A 26,322-nucleotide genomic window follows, 5' to 3' on the forward strand; every position below is an offset into this window, starting at 1 on the left:
GACAACAAAACAAAACAAGCACATTCCACTAATATCTGCAGTTGTGGCTACAGAGCAATTAAAATCTGACTATTTTGAATGAAGTTCTTTTTTTTTAATTTGTAACATTTTCTAAATGAGGATTTCTATTTTCATCCATATATTTGTAGCTGTAATGGTATAGTCCCTCTTTTTTCAAGCTTTCCATGATTTAAAAACACTAGTATTATAATTTTGATGCTATTTATGAACTCCTAAGTTACACATTTAGAGAACTGATTTATTTATGTCAATATTCAATATGGTAATACTTAGTGTGTAGCTGATATTTCCTGATTATGAGTTTGTCTTTGGTCCTTTGTTGTCCCTATCTAGTCTTTTTTCTAAGCTCAAATTTTCTTTTAAAGCTATCATACTCTCAAGAAACTGCCCCTCAAGTTAAATTATTTCTTTCAGCAAGATTGTCTCCAAAGTCATAGAAAAAATAGACAGTAATGGAAAATAGTAAAAATTCATTCCAAATACTGTCCTGTCACCAATAAAATATTGTTATTTGAATCCATTCATATTTTCCTATAATATTTCAGGAGACTAAATAACCTTTCTCTAGACTAAGCCTAATATTTTATCTTTTCAGAATCTGATCTTTTGTCTCATTCTCATTAGGAAGTTGGGCAAATGGTTTACTGAGAGGAAAGAAGTTTAGGGCATGGCTCCATCTACTATTATTTTCTTTTAGATTATTTTTTTTCTCTCTCTCTGCTCTCTCTGCTGATATATTGAGTATCTTCCATCTGAAAAGAAAGCAAAAAGAAAAACAATTAAAATGGTCATTTGTATATCTTCTTTTTAGAATTGTCTATTCATGTCCTTACCCCACTTTTTGATGGGATTGATTGTTTTTCTCTTACTGATTTGTTGAGTTCATTGTATATTCTGAATATTAGTCCTTTGTCAGATGTATAGATTGTGAAGATTTTCTCCCACTCTGTGGGTTGTTTGTTTACTCTGCTGACTGTTCCTTTTGCTATGGAAAAGCACTTTAGTTTAATTAAGTCCCAACTATTTATCTTTGTTTTTATTGCATTTTCTTGGGGTTCTTGGTCATGAAATTCTTTCCTAAGCCAATGTCTAGAAGGGTTTTTCCAATGTTATCTTTTAGAATTTTTATAGTTTCAGGTCTTAGATTTAAGTTCTTAATTAAACATATGAAAAAATGCTCAACATCACTAATGAACAGGGAAATGCAAACCAAAACCACAATGTGATACCACCTTACTCCTGCAAGGATGGCCATAATCAAAAAATAAAGGGAAAAAAAACAGTAGATGTTGGCATGGACGTGATGATCAGTGAATACTTCTACACTGCTGGTGGGAATGTATACACTATGGAAAACAGTGTGAAGATTCCTTAAAGAACTAAAAGTAGAACTACCATTTGATCCTGTGAACCCACTACTGGGTATCTACCTAGAGGAAAAAAAGTCATTATATGAAAAAGATAGTGCACACACATGTTTATAGCAGCACAATTCACAATTGCAAAATCAGGGACCCAACCCAAATGCCCATCAATCAGCGAGTGGATAAAGAAACTGGCATGCATATGCATATATACATATATATACATATATACATATATATACATATATACATATATATACATATATACATATATATACATATATACATATATACATATATATATATATGTATATATATGATGGAATACTACTCAGCCATAAAAAGGAATGTATTAACAACATTTGCAGTGACCTGGATGAGATTGGAGACTATTATTCTAAGTGAAGTGACTCAGGAATGAAAAACCATACATTGTATGTTCTCACTGACATGTGGGAGCTATGCTATGAGAATGCAAGGGCATAAGAATGATACAATGGACTTTGCGGACTTGGGGGGAAGAGTGGGGGGGGCAAGGGATAAAAGAGTGCATATATGGTGCAGTGTATACTGCTCAGGTGATGAGTGCACCAAAATTTCACAAATCACCAGTAAAGAACTTACTCGGGTAACCAAATACCACCTGTACCCCAATAACTTATGGAAAAATTTTAAAAAATACAATTAAAATGAACAAAAAATCACTTGCAGTGAATCTGTCTGTAGTCTACTCTACTTATTACCTTAGGCACCTTTCCATTGATAGTCAAGGTTTAAAATAAAAATAGAGGTTTAGCTTCCATTTCTAAGTGAGAACATGAAGTATTTGCTTTTTTTTTCCTGCATTCGTTTGCTTAGAATAATGACCTTCAGCTCCATTCATGTTGCTGCAAAGGACATTATCTCATTCCTTTTTACGGATGCATAGTATTCCATGGTGCATATGTATGACATTTTATTTTCCAGTCTACCACCGATGAGCATTTTGGTTGATTCCATGTCTTTGCTATTGTAAATCATACAGTAATGAACATATGCATGCATATGTCATTGTGGTAGAAATATTTATATTCCTTTGAGTACATATGCAATAATGGGATTACTAATAATTCTGGTTTGAATTCTTTGAAAATTGCTATACTGCTTTCCACAATGACTGAACTAATTTAAATTCCCACCAGCAGTGTATAAGCATCCCCTTTTCTTGCAACCTTGCCAAAATCTGTTACTTTTTAATAATAGCCATTCTGACTGCTGTGAGATGGTATCTGTCATTTTGATTTGTATTTCTCTATTGATTAGTAATGTTGAGCATTTCTTCATATGCTTCTTGCCCACGTGTAGGTTCGTTTTGAAGAGTCTGTTTGTGTCCTTTGCCCACTTTTTAATGGGGTTTTGTGTTTTCTGCTTTTTAATTTAAGTTCCATATATGTTCTGGATGTTAGAACTTTGTCAGATGCATAGTTTGCAAGTATTTTCTCCCATTCTGTAGGCTATATGTTTACTCTGTTTATAATTTATTTTGCTGTGCAGATGTTCTTTGGTTTAATTAGGTCCCATTTGTCAATTTTTCTTTTTGTTAAAATTGCCTTTGGCATTTTCATAATTTTTTTTTGCAAGGGACTATATACAGAATGGTATTTCCTAGATTATCTTTCTATCTTCCTAGTTTTTTATAGCTTTAGTTTTTACATTTAAGTCTTTAATTTCTCTTTAGCTAACTTTTATATGGTATAAGGAAGGGGTCCAGTTTCAATCTTCTGCCTATGGCTAACCAGTTATCCCAGCACCATTTATTGAATAGGGAATCCTTTCCCCATTGCTGGTTTTTGTCAGCTTTGCTGAAGATCAGATGGTCACAGGCGTGTAGGCTTATTTCTGGGCTCTCTCTTCTGTTGCATTGGTCTATATGCCTGTTTTTGTACCACTACCATAATGTTTTGGTTATCATAGCTTTGTAGTATAGTTTGAAGTTGGGTAATGTTATGCCTCCAGGTTTGCTCTTTTTGTTTAGGATTGCCTTGGCTATTCTGACTGTTTTCTGGTTCAATATGAATTTTTAATTAGTTTTTTTCTAATTCTGCAAAGAATGTCATTGGTAGTTTAATAGAAATAGCATTGAGTTTTTTTCTTGTAAATTTGTTTAAGTTCCTTGTAGATTCTGGATATTAGCCCTTTGTCAGATGGATAGATTGCAAAAATTTTCACCCATTCTGTGGGTTGCCTGTTCACTCTGATGATAGTTTCTTTTGCTGTGCAGAAGCTCTTTAGTTTAATTAGATCCCATTCAAGAAAAAAAACATCAAAAAGTGGGTGAAGAATATGAACAGACACTTCTCAAAAGAAGACATTTATGCAGCCAACGAACAGTTGAAAAAAGCTCATCATTACTGGTCATTAGAGAAATGCAAATCAAAACCACAATGAGATACAATCTCACACCAGTTAGAATGATGACTATTAAAAAGTCAGGAAACAACAGATACTGTAGAGGATATGAAGAAATAGAAATGCTTTTACACTGTTGGTGGGAGTGTAAATTGGGTCAACCATTGTGGGAGACAATGTGGCGATTCCTCAAGGATCTAGACCCAGAAATACCATTTGACCTGGCAATCCCATTACTGGGTATATATCCGAAGGATTATGAATCATTCTACTATAAAGACACATGCACATGTATGTATATTGCAGCACTATTCACAAGAGCAAAGACTTGGAACCAACTCAATGCCCATCAATGTTAGACTGGATAAAGAAAATATGGCACATATACATCATGGAATACTATGCAGCCATAAAAAAGAATGAGTTCGTGTCCTTTGCAGGGACACGGATGAAGCTGGAAATGATCATTCTCAGCAAACTAACACAGGAACTCAGAAAACCAAACACTGCATGTTCTCACTCATAAGTGGGAGCTGAACAATGAGAACACATGGACATAGGGAGGGGAACATCACATGCTGAGGCCTGTTGGTGGGTGGGGGGCAAGGGGAGGGAGAGCATCAGGACAAATACCTAAGGCATGTGGGGCTTAAAACCTAGATGATGGGTGGATGGGTGCAGCAAACCCCCATGGCACATGTATACCTATGTAACAAACCTGCATGTTCTGCACATGTGTCCCAGAACTTAAAGTATAATAAATAAATTTTAAAAAGTAATAGCACTGAATCTGTAGATTACTTTAGGAAATATGGCCAATTTAATAATATTGAATATTGCTATTCATGAGCATAGAATATTTTTTCCATTTGTTTTTGTCATCTCTGATTTCTATGCACAGTTTTTTGCAATTCTCATTGTAGGGATCTTTTACATCCCTGGTTTGCTGCATTTGTACATGTTTAATTCTTTTTGTGGCTATGGTGAAAGGGATTGTGTTCTTGATTTGCTCTCATCTTGAACATCGTTGATGTATAGAAATGCTACTAATTTTTGTACATTGATTTTATTTCCTGAAATTCTGCTGAAGTTGTTTATCAGATCTAGAAGCTTTTAAGCAGAGACTATGGGGTTTTTGCACATCATTGACAATCAGAGATATTTTGACTTCCTCTCTTTCTATTTGGATGTATTTTAGTTTTTTATCTTGCCTGATTGCTCTGGCCAAGACTTCCAGTACTATGCAGAATAGAAGTGGTGAGAGTGGCATCTTTCTCTTGTTTTGGTTCTCTAGGGGAATGCTTCCAGCTTTTTTCCTATCAGTGTGATGTTGACTGTCATTTTGTCACAGATTGTTCTTATTATTTTAATGTATGTTCCTTCAATGGTTAGTTGGTTGAGGGTTTCTAACATGAAGTACTGTTGAATTTTATTGAAAACCTTTACTGCATCTATTAAAATGATCATGTGTTTTTGGTTTACTTGTTCTGTTTATGTGATGAATCACACTTATTGACTTGCATATGTTGAACTAAATTTGCATCTCAGGGGTAAAGCCTACTTGATTGTGGTGTATTAGATTTTTGATATGCTGCTGGATTCAGTTTTCTAGTATTGGGTTGAGTATTTTTGCATCTATGTTTCTCAAGAATATTTGCTTTAAGTTTTATTTTTATGTGGTTTCTCTGCCAAGTTTTGATATCTGGATAATGCTGGCCTTATATGAGTTAAGGAGGAGTCTCTTTACCTCAATTATTTGTAATAGTTTTAGTATGAATGGTACCAGCTCTTTTTATACATCTGCTAGAAATTCATTGTATCTGGCCCTGGACTTTTTCTGGCTGGTAGACTTTTTATTACCGATTCAATTTTGGACCTCCTTATTAGTCTGTTTAGGGATTCAATTTTTTTCTGATTCAATATTGGGAAGTGTAATTTTTAGTAGCCTCTGAAAGTTTTTTTTTTTAATTTCTGTGGGTTTGATGGTAATGTCCTCTTTAACATTTCTGATTGTGTTTATTTGAAACTTTTCTCTTTTTTTCTTCTTGGGTAATGTGATACCTCCAGCTTTGTTCTTTTTGCCTAGAATTGTATTCTCTAGTCTACTTAGTTGTCTATCAGTCTTATTTATTCTTTCAAAGAAAAAAGTTTTAGATTTGTTGATCTTTTGTATAGTTTTTCCTGTCTCAGTTTTCTTTAGTTAGACTCTGATTTTGCTTATTACTTGTTTTCTGCTAGTGTTGGGTTTTATTTGCTCAGGTTTCTCTAGTTCCTCTAACTGTGATGTTTAGTTATAAATTTAAGATCTTTCTAACTTTTTTTATGTGGGCATTTAGTACTAAAACTTCCCTCTTAATACTTCTATAGCTGTGTTGCAGAGATTCTGATATGCTGTATTATGGTTATTAGTTTCAAATAATTTCTTTGTTTCTACATTAATTTCATTGTTCACCAAATAGTCATTCAGGAGCAAGTTGTTACATTTTCCTGTTAATTGTTTGGTTTTGAGAAATATTCTTTGTACTGATTTCCACCAAAAGTGTGCTGGGTATGATTTTTTTTTCAATTTGCTGAGAATTGTTTTATGGACAAAAGTGTGGTTGATTTTAGAGTATGAACCGTGTGTAGATGAGAATGCATATTCTGTAATTTTTGATTGGTGAGTTCTGTAAATGTCTGTTAGGACCAATTGGTCATGTGTTGAGTTCAGGCCCTAAATATCTTGGTTAATTTTCTGGCTTGATGATATGTCTAACACTGTCAGTGGGGTGTTGAAGTTTTATACTCTTATTGTGCAATTATCTAAGTTTCTTTGTACATCTCTAATAACTTGCTTTATGTATCTCGATACTCCTGTGTTTGATGCATATATATTTAGGATACTTAGATCTTCTCATTAATGTCAACCCTTTACTATTATCTAATGATCTTCTTTGTCTTTTTTATTGTTGGTCTAAAGTCTCTTTTGTCTAAAATTATAGTAACCCCTGCTTTTTTCTGTTTTCTATTTACTTTGTAGATTTTTCTCCACCCCTTTACATGGAACTTATAAATACCATGGTTTGTGTTGTGTGTCTCTTGAAGACAGCATACGATTGGGTCTTGCTTCTTTATGTGACTTGCCACTCTGTGCCTTTTAGGCAGCATTTAGTCAATTTAGTTTTTGGTTGTAAAAGTTAATATTGATATGTGTGGAGCTGATACTGTTATCATGCTGTTAGCCAGTTATTATGCATATTTGATTGTGCGGTCACTTTGTAGTGTCACTGGTCTATGTACTTAAGTGTGCTTTTGTGGTGGCTAGTAACAGTCTTTCCTTTCCATATTTATTCCTCCCTTAAGGACCTCTTTTAAGGCACGTCTGGTGGTGATACATTACCTTAGCATTTTCTTTTCTGGAAAGAAGTTTATTTTTTATTTGCTTATGAAGTTTATTTGGGCTGGAAATAAAATTTTTGGTTGAATTTTTTTTTTTTTAAGAATGCTGAATATAGGCCCACAATCTTCTGTGGCTTGTAGAGTTTTCACTGAAAGGTCCACTTTTAGCCTTATTAGGTTTCATTTGAAGGTGACCTTTCCCTTATGCCTAGCTGCCTTTATCATTTTGTAAAAAAAAGTCTACCTTGGAGAAACTGATATCTATTTGTCTTGGGGATGCTCATCTTGTATAATATCTTTCAGGAGTTCTATGCGTTTCCTGAATTTTAATGTTGGCCCTTCTAATAAGGTTGGGGAAATTTTTATAGATGATATTCTAAAATATGTTTTTCAATTTGCCTGCTTTATCTCTCTCCCTTTTAAGGATGCCAATGTGTTGTAGATTTGGTCTCTTTACATAATCTCATATTTCTCACAGGTGTTATCCATTCTTTTTTTAGTTTTCTTTTAATATTGGTTCATCTGACTGAGTTATTTTGGAGAACTAGTCTTTGAGCTCTGAGATTCTTTCCTCAGCTCCACGAAGTCTGCTGTTAATATTTATGATGATACTAGGAAATCCTTGAAGTGCATTTTCAGCTCTATCATATCAGTTTGGTTCTTTCTTAAAATGGCTGCTTTGTCTTTCAGTTCCTGTATCATTTCATTATATTTCTTCAATTCCTTGGAGTTTCAACTTTCTCCTGGATGTTGATGATCTTCTTTCCTATACACGTTCTAATTTCTATTTCTGCAATTTCAGCAATTTCAGCCTGGTTAAAAACCATTGCTGGGGATCTACTGCAGTTTTTTGGAGGCTATAAGACCCTCTGGCCTTTTTAGTTTACAGAGTTCTTGTGCTGGTCTTTCTCATCTGTGTGGGATGGTGTTTCTTCAGTCTTTCAAGTTTCTGTCGTTTGGATGTTTTTGTTGTTGTTTTTGCTTTTATCTTTTTTGAAGCCCATGAGGGTTTGATTGTGGTATAAAGTGAGTTCAGTTGACTGGGTTTGTTTCTGGAAGATTTTAGAGGGTCAAGGCTCAGCTCATCACTTCTGCTCTGCATGATTTAAATCTGGGATGATGGTATCAGGCTGTGACTTTGTTCTCTGGCCCCTCAGTTTTAGGAACTTACTGGGTTGGAGGGGCCAAATTGTTCCTGTTTCATTGGCTATCACACTGTGTTGGGTGTTTCCAGCCAAAGCACTTTTTCAGGGCTGTAGCAGCAGGATCAATGCTTGCTCATACATGCCAGCAGGCATAGCAGTGCAGAGGAGAACATGCACATTAGCTGGGGTGGGGTTAAATTGGCAGCTTTAATATTTCTACATAGCAAACATTTTTTCTTTTTACTTAACTAGATGTATAAATATATGTGTAATATATCTGCAAATACCATTTGTTAAGATGTATTTAACTTTTATTAAAAAGTCAATATCTAATAAATAAGATTTTTCAATATCTTAAATCTTTAATAAAATAATCTTGTTTTTATCAAATATTATTTATGGCTGCATTATTGCTCACAATAAAGCCAGACAGTATTGACAACTATTTATTGAGCACCTTCTATATGTTATTTAATTAATCTACAGCGCTTTAAAAATTCAGAGCCATTAAATTAAATAGCTGAAATTAAGTAGCATGTCTTTTCTCAAATATAAAACATAGTGAAATAATAAAGATAATTTTTTTTCTAGTTAACTTTTTCAGGTTAATATGATTTATGTAACACATAGTTTCTGAGTATACACAAGGTCCTAGGCATTGTAAAGAAAGGAAGTAAGTACAGCAGATGAAATGAATAACTAATTGAGGGCTTCCAGGTGACTTCACAAGAGAAAGGACCTATTAAGCTGTATTTCTCTCCAACTTTACTGAGGTGTGATTGACAAATAAAGATTGTATATATTTAAGATGTATAACATGATGTTTTGGTATACATATACATTGTAAAATTATTGTTACAATCAAACTAGTTAATATATCCATCAGCTCACAGTTATACTTTGTGTGTGTGTGGTGAGAACAATTGAGATCGAGTCTTAGCAAATTTCAAGTATGCAATACACTAATTAACTATAATCATATGGTGCACATTTGGTCTCTAAAATTTATTTACCTTGCAACTGAAAGTTTGTATACTTTGGCCAAAGTTTCCCCATTATTCTCACACCCCAGGCCCTAGTAACCTGATTTTGCCAAGTTCTGTATCCAGGTTTTCCGGTATCTGGTTAAGCTTCCTTAAAACTATTATTTTGAATTATTTACCAATCAAATTCTAGATCTCAATTCCTTTGAAGTTTGTTACTGGGTGATTATTATGTTCTTTGAAAGGCAGCTATGCTCACCACTTTACCACCAGTGCCATTTATTGTGTTTCTTTGGTGTTGTCATGTTTCCTTGATTTTACCTGTTTCTTGAAATCTTCTACTGCTATCTTCCCATTTGAAAAAGCAGTCACCTCTTTAATGACTGGCTTTAGAAACAAAAAATGCCTTTACCAGTAAGTCTTGTCAGGGATTCTGAAGTTTTCTCACACCTTTTCTGTGAATATGTCTGTTCTACACCTCTTATTTATTCTTGGTGGTGGGGGAAGGATTCTTAAGATTGTGTACCTTCTCCCTATTCTGCAAAGCCAGGACAGATGCTGAGAGTCTCTTATTGGTTTTCCATAGAGTGGTCCCCTAAAATATTCAAGTTTGTGTGTCTTCTTCCAATCACACAGTGTCAAGTTTGCTGTGTACAAGTGCTCACAAGCCATTTTCAGAGGCTCACATATACTGTCTGTGGAAATGAACATGGGGAGCAAGCCACATGTTTGAGGGGCAGAGTGTGAAGTGAGTGGAGCTTTGGGGTGCCTTTGGACCAGTTGGGGGTGTCTCCAGGTAAGGGTCATAAGTGGGCTTTCTGTTTAAGTCTATGAAGCAGTTTGTAGAATTTATGACTGTTTTTGAAATTCCAAGCCCTGGTTGCTGTGAGTTTCTGCCTCCCTTTTCTGCTTCCAGCTTTTCCCAACCACTCAGTCATGCTGATCACCTCAGTACTGAGTGAAGCAAGTAAGAATGCTTACCCTCTTGGGCAGTATACCACCTGGCTTGGAAACCAGATGCTCACTGTCTAGCCCCCCAACTTTTCACTTTTCTCTGTGAGATAAATTGTGGGCTGAGTTTATCTCCATTGGCAATTAGCTGAGCCACCTCAGAAGAGTGGTGGTGTGGGTAAAGTAAAATTGTTCTTTCTATCCTCTTCAGTGCATCTATTATTGAAATATTATTTTTATCCAGTGGTGTGCTAGAACTTCTACCCTAGACTCCCACACAAGCACTCTCATCAATCTGTGATTGCCAAAATTGATGTTTCTGTGAAAACATGACAGTAGACTCCTAGTCTGTCATATTGCTGATGTCACTCTTGAACAATTATTTTCTAACTGAGTAATTCTTACATGTCATACAGGAGTAAACAATTAGCTGTCCATCTTAGTTACAGAAATATAAGTTTAACCTATATCGATACTACCAATTCAAATACACTCTTATTGCTTTATTTCCTCATTTTTTCTTAAAGTTTTATGATTAAAATTGTAAAACATCAAAATGTAATCTTTGAAGATACCAGTTTCTATCATTCAAGCTTAACATATAATTATGTATACCTTCAAATAAAATTCTACATGGCTTTTCCTAAAAATCAAATATATACTAGTAGCCAAACACTATAGAAGGAACCAGAGTCCACAGACACATAAAGACATGTTTACAAAAGTGAGTAATATATTTTTAGAATAAGAAAACTATCTTAACTGTATCTTTCGAAATAAAGATGAGCTTAAAACTTAGGACCCATGAATTCCAATGTTCTTGTTGGTCTTACTGACAGCTACTAAAATTCTAAATAAACAGTAAAAAAAAATGACATGATGGCAAAATTAGTTATGTGTACATTTTATTTACATTTGTAGTCTTCCTAAGTGTCAGAAGAGTGAGATTGTTTAAATTTCTCTACAGATATCTAAGGAAGCTCTTAGGGTACCTGAAAAACTACTTACCCAGTGAGTAGATAGTTATTATATGTGACAACACATACTCAGTATCTTTACAAAGGAACTAACAACTCTTCAGCAAACCCCACACAAAAGTTCATTTTGTAAAGCTAACATACACTTTTTAACAGCATCGACTTATCTGACACTAAGACAAGTAATCAAAATAGTGCAGTTCATTAGCATGAGTAAAAGAAAAACATCATTTGCCTAAGCCTAGGCAGATATTTCTTTAATGAATAGCAATAATTTTAATTTGTGAAATAATCTTACAGAATGACTTATTTAAAAATCTTTATAGATATAACCTCTCTATATTCATTAATAAGTCCTCAAAATATTGTATTTTATCACCTTAAAGTTTAATTTACTGTTAATATTTACAAACATAGTTTTTATTTGAAATAATTTTAGCACTGAAAAACAATGTTATCTGAAAGCAATCATTTTCTAATGATGTTTGTCACTAAATGAAAGTTTGTTGATATTATACTGAGATGGTAGATTTTTATGTTTCTGATCTATGGGTACATAGCTCTTAAAATATATTTTCCATGACACCCTTTTCTTGAGATGATGCTAGGTAAATATATTAACTCCACACCTGTGCTAAGTAAGAATCTTTGAATAAACAAAACTTTACACTGAGAAGTCTTATCACTGCATAATAATGTAAGCAGTATTTCTCCTCGAAATACTTTATAATTTTTCCGGATACTTGAATTTGATTGGTCTAAGACTGTCTATTCAGCATATCCTATTTTTGTTTCAAGTAGGCTTTCCGTGTTTAGCAAATAAATCCTAGTCTCAAGCTGCCCCTTGACTATTATTTGGCTGTCTACTGTTTCTTCTCATATTGGTTTATATGTTAAAAAAATTATTGGCATAATCACAGGGAGAGATACTGATATGTAGATTTCTATGGTTTAAATGTTTCCCCTCCTAAATTCAGGAGTTGCAGAATTTATTATCGGGTTGGGTCTTTAAGAGGTGATTAGGCCATGAGGGGTGCTCCTTTGAGGATGGGATTAAGGCTCTTATAAAAGAGGCTTTATGCAGTGTTTGTCTAGCTTACTCTTCCATATTACTTTAGAAGAGGAAAGTAGCCTTCACCAGACAATAGAACCTGCTGGTTCTTTGATCTTAAAAGGGGACAGCACTGTCACACATTATGCAGTACACGTTTGTGCTTAAGCTGGTGCTAAATCATTCAAAGATGACCTACTTCCGGGTCACAAAGTTGCCTTAGGTCTTTGTTTCCTGCATTCTAGCCTAGTGCTCCTTGCCCCAGTTGTAGTTCAAGTGGGCCTAGGCATGGCTGAGGCTAGCACTTCAGAAGGCATAGTAATGAGCCTTGGTGGTAATTTGGTGCTAATGGAGTGCTAACTCCATGTGGTGCTAATTTTACAAATATGCAGAGTGCATGAGCTGTGGAGGCATGGCACGGTTCACTTAAATGTCAAATAATGTCTTAGACAGTTTTGGGCTCTGGGCAGAGACCTGCCACCAGAGCAGAGTTGTTGCAGAAAGCTCTCTCGAGCAATACTTAGAGTGGAGCTGTGGGATTAGGGCCACTCCTGAGACCCCAGACCTCTAGAGCCACCAACATGCAATGTCAGCTTGGGAGAGCCACAGGTATCTCACTGCAACTTGTGAGAGCTGTGTCATGGGCTGTGTCCAACAAAGGGGTGAGTTTACCTGGAGCCTTAAGGACCCTGCCCCCACTGCAACTTGTATGGAAGGTGGGACATGGAACAAAGAAGATTATTCAAGCCTCAAGATGTAATAAATTTTGCCTTGTGTTTTGGACTAACCTAGGACCTGTTTCTCCTTTCTCCTTTCCTATTTCTCCCTTTTGGAATGGAAATGTCTGTTCTTGGCCTACACTGCCACTGTATTTTAGAAAGACATAACTTGTTTGATTTTACAGGCTCACAGTTGGAGGGAGATTTTTCCTCAGGATGAATTGTACCTTGAGTGGAACTCATATGATATTTAGCTAAGACGTTGGACTTAGACTTTAAAGTTGGTGTTGAAATTAGTTAAGAATTTTGGGGCTAGTTAAATGGAATAAATGTATTTTGCATGTGAGAAGGACGTGAATTTTTGGGAAGCCAGAAGATGGATTTTATTGTTCGAATGTGTCCTCTCCAAAATTTGGGTGTTGACAATTTGATAATATTAACAGGTAGGACCTTTATTATATAATTAGGCCTGCTACCCCATCAGTGGAATTTGAGGCCCTTTTAAAAGTGGCATAACAGTGTTAGGTTTACGTGCTCTTCTGACTTCTTTGGAAGCAGAAAGAAGCTCTAACCAGAAAACTGAACCTGCTGAAAACTTGATCTTAGCCTTTCCAGCCTCCAGAGTTCTGAGAACATAAATTTATGTTCTTTACAATTACCGAGTCTCAAGTATTTTGTTATAGCAGTACAAATGGACTAAGACACAAATGAATGTGAGCATTTTCCATCAGTTTAATACACACTCATTCTGATTTCTGGAAGATAGATTCATTTTGATCATCTGTGTTATTTAGATAAAAGTAAAGTTTTATATTCAAAATTATGAGCAAGCATTTTTGAGATATTATTTCTGCATTCACTATACATTCATTTATTAAGGACCTTGACCACCCATGTATTCTTCATTAATAGATTCTTTCTTCTAGAATCACGTGTAAGCTTGACATCTTTAATATTTGTTCCTATCACAATTCCAGCAAGATATTTTCTATATGCATAAGGGAAAGGAATTACCAGCCAAATCATTGAATTTATCTATAATAACATGTGCAATACCATTCACTAAAATTCACACATTATCTACATCCACTGAATAACTTGTAGGGGTTTTCTGACAGAAGAAAATCATTTCTGTTTGCTAAATTCCTTGATTTTTTTGAACTTGACACAAATAATAAAGAAATATTTTTTGTGGGGAATACAGAATTGAAATGATAGTATTTCTTCAGTATTTTCTTTTTTCAGTCTCTCCTTAAACTCTCATTTTCAAGCTTGAAATACTTCATTTTAGTGAGGTTGTTGTAGGATTAAATTAGATAATATATGTAAAGAACTTAATGCAGTTTGTGTCACAATAATTAATATTAGCTCTTTGTGAAATGATGTAAATAATGACATCAGGCACACAATAATGATGATGATAATGAAGGCTATAACAATATCAATCGTAACTAAATTGCTGAATCATCGAGTTTCCGAGATACACGTTCAAATTCTAGCCATGGAGTAGAGATGCTCCATGTTGCTCATTCAGTTGTTCAGTCATAAGTGCTAGCTTTTGTTCCATCAACACATTGTCATCTCTCAGCCAATTTGTGCGTTGCACCATGGGCACAACTGTGCGCTCATCTGGCCCAAAGTTTCCTGACTGCTGATATTTAATGGTTGCCACAGTTACCTGAATAGTATTGTTGAATGGCTGCTTTTGCTTTATGTTTGCCATTTTTTCCCGGTGAATATTTGTCAGGATTGTTTATTTCTCATGAAGTTACCAAGATCAAATTATATACATTTGAAAAAAGTATATGTATATATATATATGCTTACAAGGGTAGAGAAAAATAAGTTGAAAGCTTTCATTGATACATTAAAATAATTTTGTCTAATTAGGCCCCCACTATTTCTCTTTGTTTTTGTTGCACTTGTTTTTGGGTTCTTGGTCATAAATTCTTTGCCTAAGCCAATGGCTAGAAGAGTTTTTCTGATGTTATCTTCTAGAATTTTTATGGTTTCAGGTCTTAGATTTAAGTCTTTGATCCATTTTGAGTTGACTTATTTTATAAGGTTAGAGATAAGGATCCAGTATCATTCTGCTACATACAGCTTGCCAATTATTCCAGTACAATTTGTTTAATAGGGTGTCTGTAGGGGTTCTGCCAGCTGCTAAGTATGTCTATGCTAATTATGCATTCTGGCACTGGGTAAATGACCACAGGATGAGTCTGGGGACCAACTGGACCCACTGTAAGTTAGACCTGAGATAAAACTCCATTAATTACCTGTCCTCCATAAGCCCCTACTTTAACTGGAGGACCACAGTGACATTTTGGATCCCCTGGAAACAACGTAAGCTGAGAGCCGGTGTCCAGTAGTCCCTGATATGTCTGATTCATTTCCCTTTCCTCAATGCACAGTTACCCTGGTAAAAGGCCAGAGGTCTCCTTGCAGAAGGTTGTGAGGAAGATTCACTGCATAAATTGTTGGTAATGTAGTGGAGTCCTTCCTCAAGGGACCTGGCCTCCCCTTCATTCAAGGGGTTCTGGGTCTGTAAACTGGCTTGAGTCTGGAAATTGATTGAGAGGCTGTGATTTTCTGTTTTTATAATTCAAATTAGTCTTTTGTCCATTTGACCTAGAAGTTTTCTGTTTGTATAAATTAAGCAGCAGTCCAGAAGGCTTCCTATTAATTTCACTTACAGGAGCACTGTGATTAATTAGCCAATGCCACAGCTCTACACGAGTGAGACAATTCTGATTGCCACTTTGCCTCTGCTGTCCATTACGGTAGTTACACCCACCTTGCCTTTGATGGCTGAGTGCTGCCACTTGGCCCTCGCCACCTCGGGATCCAATTATTCCGTTGTAATTAAATTTTGTAGTTGACTGACTATGGCTCCCACTGTTAGATCTGACATACAGAGAAGAGCAATTACAGGGCTCTTCAAAGACGCAAGTGCTGTCCTCACAAATCTATTTTGCAAGGCATTGGTAAAGGGTATATCTTCTGGACCCTCCAAGCTGGGATGAGTAGGTCTAAAATTACTACTCCACTCCACCATCCCAATCTCCTTAAGCCTTTGGGTCCCTTTCTCTACATTAAACCTAGGGAGATCAGGCATTTCCAGCTCACTCAAATGGGCCATCTTTTAATCTATATTTCAGCTAACCAAGCAAATAAACTATTAGAACCTTTGTTAACTCCCCAAGCTACAACATCAAAGGCAGAGTCCCTACTTAGTGGGCCCAAATAAATAAATTCAACCTGATCCAACTCTATGTTCCTTCTACCATCATCCCACGCCCTTAATATCCATTCTCATGCCTGTTCTCCAGATTTCTATTTATATAAATTAGAAAACTCAAGCAGGTCTTTTCAAGTGTAGTGCACCTCCTCATGGGTCACAATCTTAACCCCACCTCTAGTGACCCGCCAGGACTTTAGTCTAGTTATAGGTTTAGAAGCAAACAGGGGTGTTGGGGGTGGCTCCTAAGGAGAATCAACGTTATCTTGCCTGGCAACTGTCTCAGGGGAGGTCATCACTGTTGCCTCAGGCAGTGAAGGGTTTATCTCCTCAGACAAAGGTGGAAAGGTTTATGGTAGCAAGGGTCGAGGAGAGGATGGGGAAGCTGTTTCTTCTGGCAAAAAAGTTCATCAGAGTTTACAAACTCAGTGTCCCCAGCTTCATCAGGGTCCTCCCACGCATCACCATTCCAAGTTGCAGGGTCCCATTCTTTTCCAGTCAATGCCCTCACTTTATCAGTGGACACCTGGCGAGGCTGTGTAGGCACCTTTTGTTGCAGGTCAGACACTTGCGTGATAATAGCTTGTGTCTGTTTTTTCCACGGTTTCAGTTATTTCTCTACAAGAGATAAGGCTCTCACTCAGGACAATCTTAGCAGACTTGCGGCTCTGTATCTGCTTCTGAAGCCCAGATATAGAATCCCTGAGTTTATCATTTTCTTTCATCACTTTGTCCACTGAACTTAGGAGCAGTCAACCATCTTCATTATGTTCCTTGGTTCTCCATATATGGTCAAAGGTATTATGTATAGAGTCACTAAACTCCTTGCCTCTCATGGGCAATGAATCAGGAGTGTCAGATGCATTTATTTTGCCTAACTCTCTAAACAGTTCATGCAAAGGACTATCAGTGTTCTCCATACTATTAGAAGTAGAGTTCTTAGCATTTGGGGGCCTAATCATATTAAGCAGCCAACTCCAGAAACCCCAAAACCAGTGAAAGAACTCCATCCTTAATATTCTGTTCCTCTAGAACCCCTCCTGGTACCAAAATCTGTATTAGTCAAGGTTCTCTAGAGGGACAGAACTAATGGAATAGATATATAAATAAAGGGGAGTTTATTAAATATTAACTCACACAATCACAAGGTCCCACAATAGGCCATCTGCAGGCTGAGGAGCAAGGAGAGCCAGTCCAAGTTCCAAAACTGAAGAACGTGGAGTCCAATGTTCAAGGGCAGAAAACATCCAGCATGGGAGAAAGATATAGGCTGGGAGGCTAGGCCAGTCTCTCTTTTCATATTTTTTTTACCTGCTCATTTATTAGCTGAGTTGGCAGCTGATTAGATTCTGACCACCCATATTAAGGGTGGGTCTGCCTTTCCCAGCCCACTGGCTCAAATGTTAATCTCCTTCAGCAAAACCCTTACAGGCACACCCAGGATCAATACTTTGTATCCTTCAATCCAATTAAGTTGACACTTGGTATTAACCGTCACAGTGTCCTTCACTGCACTTGATGTTTTTGTTAAGTTTCTGCACAGCAAAATAATAATAATAATAATAATAATCAGCAAAGTAAACAGAGAACCCCAAAAGTGGGAGAAAATACTCACAAATAATGCATCCAACAAAGAACTAACATCCAGAATCTGTAAGGAGCTCAATCAAATCAGCAAAAACAAAACAAATAATCCCATAAAAAAGTGGGCTAAGGACATGAATAGACAATTCTCAAAAGAAGATATACAAGTGGCCAACAAACATATGAAAAAATATTAAATATCATAATGATCAGGGAAATGCAAGTCAAAACCACTGTGCAATACTGCCTTAGTCTTGCAAGAAGGGCCATAATTAAAAAATCAAAAAATAGTAGATGTTGGCATGGGTGAGGTAAAAACAGAACACTTTTTTTTTTTATACTTTAAGTTCTAGGGTACATGTGCACAACGTGCAGGTTTGTTACATATGTATACATGTGCCATGTTGGTGTGCTGCACCCATTAACTCGCCATTTACATTAGGTATATCTCCTAATGCTATCCCTCCCCCCTCCCCCCACTCCACTGCTCATGAAAATCTAAACTAATACAACCACTATTGAAAACAGTATGGAGTTTCCTTATAGTACTAAAAGTAGTACTACCATTGGTCCAGAAATCCCACTACTGGGTATCTACCCAGAGGAAAATAAGTCATTATATAAAAAAACACTGGCACATACATATTTATTGCAGCAAAATTTGCATTGCAAAAAGATAGAACCAGCCTAAATGCCCATCAGTCAATGAATAGATAAAGAAAATGTGGTGTCTATACATAACATGGAATATCACTCAGCCATCAAAAGAAATGAAATAATGGCATTCACGGCAACTTGGATGGAGTTGGAGACCATTGTCCTAAATGAAGTAACTCAGGAGTGGACAGCCAAACATCATATGTTCTCACATATAAGTGGGATCTAATCTTTGAAGATGCAAAGGCGTAAGAATGATATAACAGTCTCTAGGAACTCAGGGAAAAAGGTGGGAAAGGGGTGAGAGATTAAAGACTATACATTGGGTACAGTGTACACTGTTCGGGTGTATCCTAAATGTAATAGTTTGTTTTCACATTGCTATAAGGAAATACCTGAGACTGGGTAATTTATAAAGAAAGAGGTTTAATTGACTCACTGTTCTACATGGCTGGAGAGGCATCAGGAAACTCAGAATCATGGCATAAGGCACCACTTTGCAAGGCAGCAGGAAAGAAAATGAGTGCAAACAAGGGCAATCCCAGACACTTATAAAACTATCAGATATGGTGAGACTCACTCATTATCATGAGAACAGCAAGGGAGAAACCACCTCTATGATTCAGTTACCTCCATCTGGTGCCACGCTTGACAAATGGAGATTATGGGGATTACAATTCAAGGTGAGATTTGGATGGGGATACAGAGCCAAACCATATCATTCTGACCCTGGCCCCTCCCAAAATCTTATGTCCTCACATTTCAAAACAAAATCATGCCTTTCCAACAGTCCCTCAAAGTCTTAAACTTATTCTAACATTAACTCAAAAGTCTGAGTCCAAAATACCATATGAGACAAGGCAAGTCCCTTCTGCCTATGAGCTTGTAAAATCAAACACAAGTTAGTTACTTCCTATATACGAGGGTACAAGCATTGGGTAAATACACCTGTCCCTAATGGGAGAAGTTGGCCAAAACGAAGGGGCTACAGGCCCCATGTAAGTCCAAAATCCAATAGGGTAATTATTAAACTTTAAAGTTCCAAAATTATCTCCTTTGATTCTGTGTCTCACATCCAGATCATGCTGATGCAAGGAGTGGGTTCCCATGGCCTTGGGCAGCTTCACTCTTGTGACTTTACAGGGTACAGCTGCACTCCTAACTGCTTTCATAGCTGACATTGAGTGTCTGCCACTTTTCTCTGCACATAATGCAAGCTGTAGGTGGATCTACCATTCTGGGGTCTGAAGGATGGTGGCCCTTTTCTCACAGCTCCACTAGGCAGTGCCCCAGTGGGAACTGTGTGGGGGCTCTAACCCCACATTTTTCTTCTACATTGCCCTAACAGAGGTTCTCCATGAGAGCTTCACCCTTGCATCAGACTTCTGCCTGGAAATCCAGGCATTTCCATACATCCTCTGAAATCTAGGTGAAGGTTCTCAAAGCTTCACCTCAGTTTTTGTCTTCTGCACACCTGTAGGACCAACATTAGATGGAAACTGCCAAAGCTTGGGGTTTTCACCCTCTGAAGCAATGGCCTGAGCTGTACCATGGCCCCCTTTAGCCATGGCTGGAGTGGCTGAGACGCAGAGCACCAAGTCCTGAGGCTGCAGACAGTAGGGAGGCCCTGGACTCGGCCCAGGAAACAATTTTTCTCTCCTTGGCTTCCAGGCCTTTGATGGGAGGGACTGCCGCTAAGGTCTCTGACATGCCCTGGAGACATTTTCCCAATTTTTTTGGCAATTACATTTGGCTCCCAGTTACTTAGGAAAATTTCTGCAGAAGGCTTAAATTTCTCCCCAGAAAATGAGTTTTTCCTTTCTATTGCATCATCAGGCTGCAAATTTTCCAAACTTTTATGCTCTGTCACCTTTTGAATGCTTTAATGCTTAGAAATTTCTTCCACCAGATACCCTAAATTACCTTTCTCAAGTTCAAAGTTCCACAGATCTCTAGGACAGAGGCAAAAAGCCACCAGTCTCTTTGCTAAAGCATAGCAAGAGTGACCTTTACTCCAGTTCCCAACAAGTTTTTCTTCTCCATCTGAGACCAGCTCAGCCTGGACTACATTGTCCATATCACTATCAGCATTTTGGTCAAAGCCATTCAACAAGTCTCTAGAAAGTTCCAAACTTTCCCACATATTCCTCTCTTCTTCTGAGTCTTCCAAACTGTTCCAACCTCTGCCCATTACTCAGTTCCAAAGTCACTTCTGCATTCTCAGGTATCTTATAGCAATGCCCCACTCTTAGTACCAATTTAATGTAGTAGTCTGTTCCCATATTGCTATAAGGAAGTACTCAAGACTGGGTAATTTATAAAGAAAGGAGGTTTAACTGACTCACAGTTCCACATGGCTGGGGAGGCCTCAAGAAACTTACAATCATGGTGGAAGACACCTCTTCACAAGGTGGCAAGATAGAGAATTAGTGCAAGCAGGGGAAATGCCAGACTCTTAAAAAACCATCAGATCTCTTGAGACTCACTCATCATCATGAGAACTGCATGGGGGAATCACCGCCATGAACCAATTACCTCCACCTGGTCCAACCCTTGACACGTGGGGATTAGGGGGCTTACAATTCAAGGTGGGATTTTGGTGAGGACACAGAGCCCAACTTTATCACTAATCATAACATTTAAAAAATTTTTAGATTTTATCATATTATGATTTTTCCTGCTGTCAAGTTGTGTTCTTATTTTGTTGTATATCTCTCTTAGCATTTGAGGTATTGCTCCTCACAAGAGGGCATAGCTGCAGGGGTCTGCCTGCAGACCCTGACCCAAATGACGGATGAATAAAATGTACAGTGACACACAGATATTCTGTTTTGCCAGTCCTGCGGAGTGTCCCACCACCTATACACCAAGAGAGGTTTGTCACTGTGGCCGGCCCTGAGCAGTTTGCACTCCAGGCTTTTATTTAGTATACAATTAACAACAGAAGCGCTGAGTCAACACACGTGTGGACAATTAACATGGTTAAGAGAGTAGTTCTACGAATGATTAAAGCTCAGGTACCTGGGTTTAAAGTAAATGCCATTAAGGGGCAACATCCCTGGTCAACCTTCCCCCAACAACCGCCCGCCCCAGGGCCATCTGGCTCAAAGGTTAGTTAATGGAGGTAGGGTAAACAGACTTAACTGGGGAAGCCTCTATTGTCCCTAGTATTTACTCTATGACCTAATGCTCTAAGGTAAGAACCGGCTGCCTTTAACCTGTTCAATTATTACAAGCTATGTAACCTTTCAACCTTCCAAAAAGGTTTGTGACTGTTCCCTACAACTTTCCCTAATATTTCCCTTCAATATTTCTGCCACCATCCTGAGTGAATCCCAACAGTGTTAGATTTACTTATATATTTTAGAGTATTGGTGTGCCAACTTACCCTGGGTGGGATAATTTTTTGCTTATTTTATTTTCCCTCTTTTTCTCTCTCACTCTACTTACTGACCTGGAAGTTTTCCAATTGCATTAATCTGACCCCAGGGAGGCTAGAATAGAATTGGATATGTTATTAGTATTCTGAGATTCCTGTAGTTTAGTGATATTGGGGTTTTCATATAACTGGCTGTTGAGCCATTGAGGAACTTGACTCAATCTTTGACATGATGATGCATCTGTATATTTATTTAAAATACCCTAAATAGGTGAGCTTTTTATTTTATATTTTATTTTTTATTTATGCCAAAGATAATGGTTTCTATTTCTTTATAAAGATGATTGCCAAAAGACATTTGGTTGCACCCCGGCAATGTTGGCCTGAGTAGTATTTTAAATATAAATTCGATGTCAGCATTTTAAGAGTAGAATATTGCACATAAAAGTCTTGACTATGTGGAAAAATTAGAATATCTGTAAGCCACACACCTGCATTATTTTATTACCAACAATCTGTGGGGCCTGAGAAATAGCTGTGCCTTTTATGCTTAGTATATATGCTGTAATCTTTCCATTGTCTTCATTACTCTATGTTTTTTCCTCAAAATCAGAGTTTGACTCATTTTAATTATCAATAATATTACTGCAGTAAATGATTCATCTGTAAGAATAAGAAATAAACTTTTCCTATTCTATTACACTGTATATTACCTTTAAACTTAGCCACCATTAATCAGTCAACAACTATCTGTAACCTTGGGTATGCCACTAATATATTTGGAATTCAGTTTATTTTCCTTAAAAAAATGAGAGAATAGTTGACCTATCTACTCTACAGTGTTGTTATGATAAAACAACCATAGGAAACTGAAGAAAGACATAAAAGATTAATGCTGTATGAATGCTGCCATATATAAGATAGTGCCAATTTAACAGATGACTACTGAGGGGGCAGAAGAAGAAGAAAGAATGGGGAGGCTTCATGAATCATTCCTCCCCTCACAACAAGGACATCAATTTAACAACTATCTACAAAAGAAAAGCACCTTCATAAGAACCAAAAAATCGGGTTAACACTCACAATACCTGGTTTTAACTTTGTATTGCAAAAAGAGAAATTGAAGAGGTAGAAAACAAAACAATCTTGAATTACCAATGCCAACTCTCCCCCATCCCTGGCAGCAGTTGCTTGGTGCTGAGAGCATCTCTCTTTGAGGAAGTGGGAAATGAAGAGCACAACAATTGTGAGGCATTGAACTCAGTGCTGTTCTGCTACAGCAGAAACAAAAGCTGGACCAAACTCAGCTGATGCCTCCCCACAGAGGCAGCATTTAAAGCAGCCACAGCAAGCAGGAAATTACTGATGCCAGTGGTAGAAACTTGAGTTTCTGCAAACCTTTCCATCACAGGTTAAACTGCTCTGGGGCTCTCAACTAAGTTGAAAGGCAGTCTAGGCCACAAGGACTACAACTTTTAAGCACTTCCTTGTGCTGAACTGGGCCCAGAACCAGCAGACTATGGAGGTAAGTGACCTACTGAGACACCAGCTGGGTAACAAAGAAATTGCTGGCATTATCCCTCCCCTAACTCCAGGCTGCACAGCTCACAGCTCTAAAAGAGCCCCCATTTTATCACTTACAAAAAGGAGAAGAAAGAGCGGGGAAGACTTTGTCTTGCATGTTGGATACCAGTTCAGCCACAGCAGGATAGGACACTGATCAGAGTTGTGAGGCAATAATTCCAAGCCCTAGCTTTCAGACGATATTTTTAAGCATGCCCTGGGCCAGAAAGGAACCTACTGCTTTGAAGGGAAGAATCCAGTCCTGGTAGGATTTATCACCTGCTAACTGAAGAGCCATAGGTTCCGAATAACCAGCAGCAATACCCAGGTACTATGTCAAGGGCCTTGGGTGAGACTCTGAGATGTGCTGGCTTCAGGTGAGACTCAGCACATTGCCAGCTGTAGTGACTATGGGGCAATACTCCTTCTGCTTGAGAAAAGCAATGGAAAAGTAAAGGGGACTTTGTCTTGCATCTTAGCTACCAGCTTGGCCACAGTGGGGTAGGGCACCGAGCAGGATCTTGGGGATTCTGACTCCAGGACTTGGCATTTACAGCATTTCTGGAACTTCCTTGGGTGAGAGAGGAGACCACTGCCATGAAGGGTGGGTCCCAGACCAGAAAGCATTCTCTAAAAGGTGACCGAGGAGGCTTTGGACCTTAAGGGAACAGCAGTGGTAGTCTGGCAGTAACTCCCCATTGGGCATGTGGTTGCAGTGGCCACAGGGTGAGGCACCTCTGACTTCGGAAAAAGTAGGGAAGATTGTGAACTGTATCTTGTGGTTTGAATGCCAGCTCAGCCACAATAAAATAGAACACCAGATAGACATCTGAGGCTTTTGACTCTAGTTTTGGCTCCTGGATAGCACCTCTGGACCCACCCAGGACATAGAGGAAACACACTAATGGGAAGGACAGAGGCCTGGCTTTCTATGCCACCTGCTGATTGTAGGTCCCCTTTAGAAACCATGGGTAGTAGTCCTTGGGCGTCCGTGTGCAGTAGTGGTTACAGCAGGCTTTGGCTGAGGTACTGTGCTGGCCACAGGTCTGACCCATCAAAGTTATAATGATGATGGCCACAAAGGAGCCTCTGTCTCACCCCAAGATTCAGCTGGAACCGAACACACACACACAGACAGAGAGAGAGAGAGAGAGAGAGAGAGAGAGAGAGAGAGACTCCATTTGTCTTGGAGAAAAGGAAAGAGAACAATAGTCTATTAATCCAGAGAATTCTGAATCTTGGCCAAGATCATCAAGGATCAAGGCAGGACTTATATGAGTCTGCAAGAGCCACAGCATTATTGGTCCTTGTGTGGCCCCTAAATCAGATACAGCTTAGATCTGTACAACACCCAAGTCCTTTCAAATACCTGGAAAGCCTTCCCAAGAAGAACAAATATAAACAGTACAAGACTTAAGACTATAACAAATGTTAATTCTTCATGCCCAAACACAGATAAACATCTACAAGTATAAAGACATTACAAAAAAACATGACCTCACCAAATGAACTAAGTAAGCCACTAGGGAACAATCCTGGATAAAAAGAGATATTTGACCTTTCAGACAGAGTATTCAAAATAGCTGTGTTGAGGAAACTCAAAGAAATTGAAGATAACACAGGAGAAAAAAATCAAGCAGAAATCTGCAGCTGAAAAAAATGCAACTGGTATAGAGAAGAATGCACCAAAGTATTTTAAAAGCAGAATTAATCACAGAGAAAAAAGAACTAGTGAGCTTGAAGACAGGCTATTTGAAAATACAAAGTGAGAGAATTCAAAAGTAAGAACAATGAAGCACACATACAGGATCTAGAAAATAGTCTCAAAAAGGCAAATCTAAGAGTTATTGGCCTTGAAGAAGAGGTAGAGAGATAGGAGTAGAATGTTTATTCCAAGGTATCATAACAGAAAACGTCTCAAAGCTAGAAAAAGATATCAATATCCAAGTACATGAAGGTTATGGAACATCTAGCAGATTTAACCCAAAGAAGACTATTTCAAGGCATTTAATAATCAAATTCCCAAAGAATAAAGAAAGTATCCCAAAAGAAACAGCAATAAAAAAGAAACAAGCATGCAATGAAACTCTAATATGTCCGGCAGCAGACTTTTCAGTGGAAACTTTAAAAGTCAGGAGAGAGTGGCATGACATATTTAAAGTGCTGAAAGAAAAACACTTTTACCCTAGAAGAGTATATCTGTAAAAAATAGTCTTCAAACAATAAAGAAAAATAAAGACTTTTCCAAACAAACAAAAGCTGAGGAATTTCATCAACACAAGACCTATTCTACAAGAAATGCTAAAGGGAGTTCTTCAATGTTGGGGTGACCAGACCCAACACCAGGTCGTGGGGTCAACAATGTCTGGTGGAGTCAAAGGATTGAGAAAAGACAGTTTGAGAGAGAGAAGTGGTACCAGGGGGCCATCGCCATCATGGAGGCTGCAAAGGCCCAGCTCAGGGAGCCCACACTATTTATTGGTAATCCAACAAAGAAAGAGGTGGTTGGAGTTCGAAAGGGCAGCTGCATGATCTACAGCTGTGATGGTTTAGCATTTATATGGAACATGTTCTGCTACTTGAGAAAATGGGAATAGGAGCCTAAGAGGGCTAGAAGCAAGGAGCTAGCAAGTCTAGACACATTCCAGAGGACATTATGTCATTCATGCAAGCCCTGCCTCAGCTTTCTTCCCAACCCTCAGCTTTTTTCCCAACATGTCTCCCTTCTCTTTTTTGTAAAAGAGAAGGTATCATTATTATTATCATTATTACTAGCTATCATTATTGCTAGAGTCACTCTGGTTTGAATGCTTCCAACATATCTCCCCTTTCCCTTTTACAAGAGGACCCTTAATCCTAGAGGTTGCAGAAGGATGAAGGTCCATCTTCTGTAACTTCTTCATGCTGAGTAGGGATGATGA

The sequence above is a fragment of the Pan troglodytes genome, chromosome X, assembly GCF_028858775.2.
Source record: "Pan troglodytes isolate AG18354 chromosome X, NHGRI_mPanTro3-v2.0_pri, whole genome shotgun sequence".
Classification (NCBI taxonomy): domain Eukaryota; kingdom Metazoa; phylum Chordata; class Mammalia; order Primates; family Hominidae; genus Pan; species Pan troglodytes.